The sequence below is a fragment of the Pinus tabuliformis genome, chromosome 6 (genome assembly GCF_031772625.1).
Source record: "Pinus tabuliformis cultivar Carrire ecotype Pingquan chromosome 6, CPIR1, whole genome shotgun sequence".
Lineage (NCBI taxonomy): Eukaryota > Viridiplantae > Streptophyta > Pinopsida > Pinales > Pinaceae > Pinus > Pinus tabuliformis.
This window is the reverse complement of record NC_142292.1, coordinates 326995264-327002589: the sequence shown is the minus strand read 5'-3', so window position 1 is coordinate 327002589 and position 7326 is coordinate 326995264. Positions and strand designations below refer to the sequence as shown.

The 7326-nt window shown below is 33.4% G+C and overlaps 1 pseudogene; it reads left to right on the top strand.

The window, feature by feature from the left end:
- The first annotated feature begins 1594 nt into the window (after positions 1-1594).
- On the top strand, positions 1595-6986 carry LOC149258629 (protein TORNADO 1 pseudogene; annotated as a pseudogene).
- Positions 6987-7326: the final 340 nt, after the last annotated feature.

The following is a 7326-nucleotide window of genomic DNA, read 5'->3' as shown; positions in this document are numbered from 1 at the left end:
GTGGATCATTAACAAATGGTCCAAATTCCAAAGGTAGGAATACAACCTATGGAAGTTCCGCCAGTGTGATTGTGTTAGTTCCAACAAGGGAGATTGCAAAACATGTAGCCTTTTAAAAAGTCTGGAGCTTTGTCTATCATCTGCAATCTGACTTTGATATTGAAATTGTTCAAAAAATTCATTTGTAATTTCTTTATGCTTGTGAATTTAGGAATTTTATGTAAGAAATGTTTTGCAATGCAGGTCCATGCTGACTTTGAGGTTTATGGTGGAGCAGTTGGCCTTCATTCATCCACTGTATATGGAGGTGCTCCCTATGGTCCATAGGAATATGCATTGGGTAGAGGTGTGTATATCATTTTTGGTACACTTGGGCGCATTAAGGTGACAATTCAATATATTTTGTATGTTGTTTGTACACAAATGTCATGGGCATACACTTCATAGTCGCTTTTCTCTTCTAAAAGTTAAGATATAAAATGGGTGAGATGATTTTCACTAAGTATTATCTATGTCCTCCAGTGGCAATTAAATATGAATTTTAAAGAAAAATTGACAGCTCCTCCATTGGTAACATATCAAATTATCAAAATATTTAACTAAAGAGTATGCCAATAAAATGAAAACATCCCCACCTGTCTACCATTAAAACATACGCCAAAATCTACAATTTGGTTACTTGGTTGGTTGGTAAAGTGGGGGCATTGTTATGCCTCCCACCAAGGTGAATGTCTTGTGGGTGAAATTTGGTTTATTAGGATACCCACCCAGTTGCAGCATCTTAGCAAAAGGGTAGCTTCCTCGAGTTGTGAGATGTATCTGCTTCATTGTAATGTCAAGTGTTGAAAAGTGTTGCTTGCATGCATTGACTGGAAGTGATAAAATGATATGAAATATGTCAAATATAGTCATGACGTGCATTGGATTTTGTGTGAGGAGTTAGTGCCAGCTATCTTTTATAGATGCTCAACAATTTCTCACTTTTTGCATGGATTATACACAGGGACATAACATGGAATGATAATTTTGTATTGGGAGAAACATATAAAGAGCCCTGGCTTTCTGTGGTTCATGATTTGTTACTAATTATTTCATAGTCTAGAGTTGTTGTTCAAACTAAAATATCAAGTTCAACGTGTGCTCATCTAGTTTGAGCATCCATCAATTAATTTAAGACAATATTTGATTTATTTTTTGTTCAAGTTTTTCAGTGAGGGATAATCAGTTAAACTCTTAAATGATAAATCTTTTCTCTGAACTAGAAGTCTAGATTTTATAATTTAAATCAATATCATATTTATTGATATGTATACATGAATTTGTTTAGGGTAAAACATTGGCATTTGTGTTGCCTATTGTGGAGTCGTTAACAAATGGTCCAAATGCCAAAGGTAGGAATACAACCTATGGAAGGGCCCCCATTGTGATTGTGTTAGTTCCAACAAGGGAGCTTGCAAAACAAGTAACCTTTTAAAAAGTCCGGAGCTTTGTCTATCATTTGCAGTCTGACTTGATATTGAAATTGTTCAAAAAGTTCATTTGTAATTTCTTTATGCTTGTGACTTCAGGAATTCCATGTAAGAAATGTTTTGTAATGCAGGTCCATGTTGACTTTGAGGTTTATGGTGGAGCAGTTGGCCTTCATTCATCCTCTGTATATGGAGGTGCTCCCTATGGTCCACAAGAATATGCATTGCCTAGAGGTGTGGATATCATTGTTGGTACACATGGGCGCATTAAGGTGACAAAACATGTTTTGTGTTCATTTATCTCTTTTATGTGTCACTGTTCATAGTAAATTCAAGCTTGACATTGTGGTTGATCTATGAAGAACTTCCTCTAGATTTTAAAGAAAGGCTTCAAGTGGTTTATTTCCTATATCCAGGGATTCAGTCAAGACTATTTTTTTGCAACCGTTGGCCTGTTCTTCTTGAGTGTAGGGTGAGTATTAAGCTGATTTTGAATAAAGGAAAGTATTAAGCTGAGTTTGCATTCTGATTCATATCATTTATTAGGACCAATTGTATATAAATTGTTCTAAAGGAAAGTGCTTTATCTGTTTTCCTAACCCCTTATTCTTGCACAGTATCATCTAATATTCAACGATGTAAAAAATACAACACAAGATCTCCATATTCACAAATTTATAGCCAAATGACCAACCTAAATGCCAAAACATTTATTCTTTGTGTTTCTATTTTGGGGGCAAAATGGATGCATATCTGGAACATATGTTTTCATCTCCAATGTATTGTTATCCTCATTCTTACCATCTTTAACTTCACGTTGACACTCTTTTCTATTTACTACAGCTAGAATGTAGTCGCGAAGGCCTTCCACATACTATGGTATTGCTAATGAGAGTATAAGAATATCGTTTGGTTAAGCATTAAGATTTTTTTCCCTTCCTCTCTCCTATATCACATTCTCTATCAAATCGTCATTATGTATACTAGCACTGCACCTTTTGATGGTTGTATATTTTGTTTTTCTGGAAGTTTACAGCTACATATGAAGCATCAGAGATGGGTTTAAGAGTATTGTGGAGTTCAACCCTCATTTCTTCTATGGGAAGTGTAATAAAAAGGTCAAGGTATTCTTTTTTGGACTCACTGGGTTTCCTTCAAGAAGTTCTTTATAAACACTGCAAGTTTGTTGCATGGTTCAATCTATATGAGAAACAAGTATGACTAATGCATTCTTTGTAGTGGTATTGCCCAAGTGCATATACAACACTTTCCTCAACTAAAGGGTCATCACAACCCATCAACTTTTCTACAATAAATTCAACATCCATGTACTTATCAAAGCCCAAAAGTCAAGGCAAGGTCTACTATCAATTTTTGGATTTGGTAGTAAAAAGAATAAACTTGTTTAGAAGATTTGCTTGAAGATCAAAAACGGAAGAAAGGAAGACCATGCTCCCTTGTGAAGAGCTTCGTGTGCTACCTGTGCCCAATTTTTACTACACTCTCAAGGATATTGTATTCGAGGCTACAAAGAATAAATAAGGATTAACAATATTTCATGGGAATAATTTATGGATGCATCTGATGTAGAATTGATTGCAGAACAAGAAATTTGGGCTGCGAAAAATTCTTATCAAAAGAACTAGGCCTTTGATTATGTTAATGGAGACGTGTATAAATGGAAACACCGCTAGAGAATACTTGCACAAAAAAATGATCTAGAACCATTACCATATGAGGGTGAAGGGTTCAGGGTGGATGAGGCAATGAAAGACAGAGGTCCAATCTGGGATGCCATTTTTAATGAAATTAAGCTCTTCGATTGAGCACTTGGGACGGAAGTTGCGCATGCCTCTATTTTGAGTAGATTGTTTGATTATATTACATTTAACATTAAGATTTCTTTTTTCATACAAATTTCGTTATAGTTAGATCACCTAACACATCACATTTTTTTCATCTATGCTCTTCTTCCATATGCACTACCAACTTACGTTGTTTCCTTTGCAGCATTTGGTGCAAATGCTAGTTGACATATTTTTCATATGCTACCTTTGAATATTTTTCATTCTCATCCATCAGGTAAGGGACATATCTCAATCTCTAGTTAAATACCAAATAAATGTGTATTTTTTATTTCTTTTTTAATATAAAGTTGATATATATATAAAACTAAAAAATATTTTGTTATAAGTTATAAATAAAACAATTCAATGTCTCTATTAAGCATTACCCAAAAAAAAAATATATATATATATCAACTTTAAATAGATAAAGTCAAACTATTTAATCACCTAAAAGCCAAAAGATAAATATATTTAAAACTATTCAATGTCTCTATTAAAAACAAAAAACAAAAAAACAAAACAAAATACAATTTTATATCAACTCTAAATAGATAAAGTCAAACTATTTAATCACCTAAAAGCCAAAAGATAAATATATTTAAAACTATTCAATGTCTCTATTAAAAAAAAAAAAAACAAAATAAAATTTTATATCAACTTTAAATAGATAAAGTCAAACTATTTAATCACCTAAAAGCCAAAAGATAAATATATTTAAAAAGATTGTGAAACTCTCTAATTTGTATGATTAAACATTGGAACCATGTTTAGAAATGTTCTCAATATTGTTATATTTTGAACACCAATCAATAAATAAATTACAATAAATCTTAAATCAATAATAATTTATTAAGACAACACAAATTTTACGTGGAAAAATATGGGAAAAGATCAACCACTCTTTTTATTAATAATACAATATTCATCAAACTTTACCTCCACTCCAATGTCCTATAGCTTCCACTCTCTATTTTTTATTTGTGACAGTCATTCTATATTTATATACGACGAGCACAATACCATGTGCAACCTATAATCTCGAATTATTATTTTCCACTCTCTATTTATTTTGTGAGAGATATCTTATATTTAAATAGTCTACACAAAGAAATACTATAATACTATAGGCACAAAACCATGGGTCCAAAACCATGTGCAAGCTATAGAACATAATTGTAGATAAATTTTAATGTGAAAAAGGTGCAAATAAATATTTAAAGATTATGAAAACTATTAATATAACTTAATTTTGTTTTATATTTTATTTTTTAGCATTGCATTTTATAATAACTAATTTAATAAGTCATCAGAGCAGGATAAACCAGGTAATCATAAAAGAGCATATATATATATGAATACATGATTTTATAATTTTTGTTTATTTTTTATTTATGGAATATAAGGTTTGAATGTAACCTCAAATTATAGTCACTTTGAGCAAACTATGTTAAAAAATTTGTGAAAACTTCATAATTACATTTGTTTATGTACATTGAATTTAAGGGTGTTTCCTACATTACAACTACTCTGTTTTCGAACTATACCCTTCAATCCTTGCAACTTGAAAGAAATCCAATGGGAGGAGAAGGAATTGATCATTTTCTTTGTCCTCTTAGTAGGTTCAAACTAGGCCAGCCTCAAGCAAATTATTCTCTGAAATTTTTGTCCATTGGGGAACCTCATACTAAAATGGGTAGTTTTGGTGGAAGTGCATTAGTGCATATGATCTCCACAAACCAGAGTTTGCTAAAATTCGCTATAAATGATGATCGTAGCATGGGCACAACTGATTTCATCAAAATTCTTGTAGCTCTTCAAAGAAATGCAGCTTTGAAGTCCCTGTCTTTGAAGGGATGTAAAGGAGTTGCAGGAGATGCAATACTTGAAGCAATTATGGATACATTGCAGGTGAATCCCTGGCTTGAAGAGATTGATCTGAATGGAACTCCACTTCAAGCCTCTGGTAAAACTGATCGTGTTCACCAATGGCTTGGACAAAATGCCAATGCCGAGCCACAAATTGATTTTTTGGAAGACATGCCCATGACAATGCCCAAAACTGCTAGAGTTTTCCTCTGTGGACAAGAATTTGCAGGCAAGATTTATGACTTTCCCTATTCACCCTTAATCAATTTCTCATTATACACAAAGGTAAAGGCAACGATCCAATCTACTTCTATATATTGTTGAAATATTTAGTGAGGAGAATGATAATATATTATATATAATACTTAAAAACAACTATAGATAGATAGATCGATCATGCAATGACCACGAGGAAGATTATTCATTATTTGGAATCAAATAAAATATGATCTAAGAATAAGTTTAATCTTTTCAAAATTTATAAGAGTAAGAAAATTTTATAGTTTCTAAAATTAGATGACTTATCCTTGTTATGAATGTTATTAGGTATTCCATGATAAATTGGACAACCAAGATTGATTTTTCCAATTCAAATGACCAATATCTACAATTTTGGCTACAGGTAAAACAACTCTATGTAATTCCATATTGCAGAGTTTTGCTCGAGCCAAGATTCCATCAGTAGACCAAATAAAAACTCTTGTGAACCCAATTGAACCCATCACAAGAACTCAGGGTATCAAAATCAAGGTCCTGGAAGATGATGATACTAGAATCTCAATTTGGGACCTTGCGGGTCAACATGAGTTCCATGCTTTTCATGATCTCATGTTCCTTGGTCCTGGGAGCCCATCTTTCTTTCTCATAATTTGCAGCCTGTTCAAAAAACCAGACAACAGACAACCCAAAAAGCTTCAAGAACTTGAAGAATATATAGTATGTTGGCTAATATTTATTTGTTTCCAATTCCAGAAGAGCAGAATCCTTTCTCACTCATGTCACAATTTTCACTCATATTGATAAAACTTCTGAAAGTTTAGAATTGTACTTATCATCGATCCAATGTGTTTACAGGCTTAGGGATCATTTCACTGGCTTTGTTGACTTATCCCCAACCATATATACAGTGGATGCAAGGTGATGTAGTTCAATGAATAAGGTTGCTCATCATGTGCAGCAAACAACCAAAACAATTTTATAAAGGGTTCCTGAAATTTACCAAGTATGTGATGACTTAAGAGTGTTGTTGTTCAATTGGAAAGCTAAGCATTCCAACAAGCCAATTATGAGATGGGAAGAGTTTGCTCAACTGTGTAAAACAAAGATTCCAACATTGAGAATATAGTCTCGCTATGATGACCCCACAAAGGTTGAAGAGAGGCGAAGAGCCATAGCATGATCTTTGCATAAAGCTGGAGAAGCCATCTATTTTCAAGAGCTTCATTTCATCATAGTGAACTGTGAGTGGTTTTGTGAGGAAGTCCTTGGACGTCTAGTAAGACTGAAAATCAAAAGTCAATCTAATTTGGATCGACAACGAAGGGGATTTACAACTAGAAAAGAGTTGGAGTTGATTTTAAGAGAATCTTTACAAGGTTCAGTACCCGGATTTGGTCCCAGAATTTTTAAGAATGGGCACCCAAGTGACCTTGTGAGCATGATGTTGAAACTAGAACTCTGTTATGAACAAGATCCTGGAAATCACAATTCGAAGCTTTTCATACCTGCAATACTAGAGGAAGGTCGCTACAAGCCACAAACATGGCTTCTAGGTGGATCAGAGAATAATAGGAGACACGACTGATTTATTCTAGATATCAAAGATCTCATGTCCTGTTTATTGCTCAACCTAGGATAGAGTTGAAGTTGGATATCATATTCCATGTGGTGCAAGGAATAATATGTTAGATTCACCCACTTATCCATTTAAGGAAAATTGATTCAGGATTGTAAGAAAGAGCTTACTCTTAAAGATTGTGAGTCATTACGTAATCATTCCCCCATGTCTGTCTCTCTATCTATCTCTGAAAGGAAATTCCTGACTATTACATGCAAATGGGGATACAATTCTTATGTCTCCAACGCATCCCTTTTTTCATGGAAGGCAGGGAACACAGGGAATGCATCAAGGAACAAAATGAATG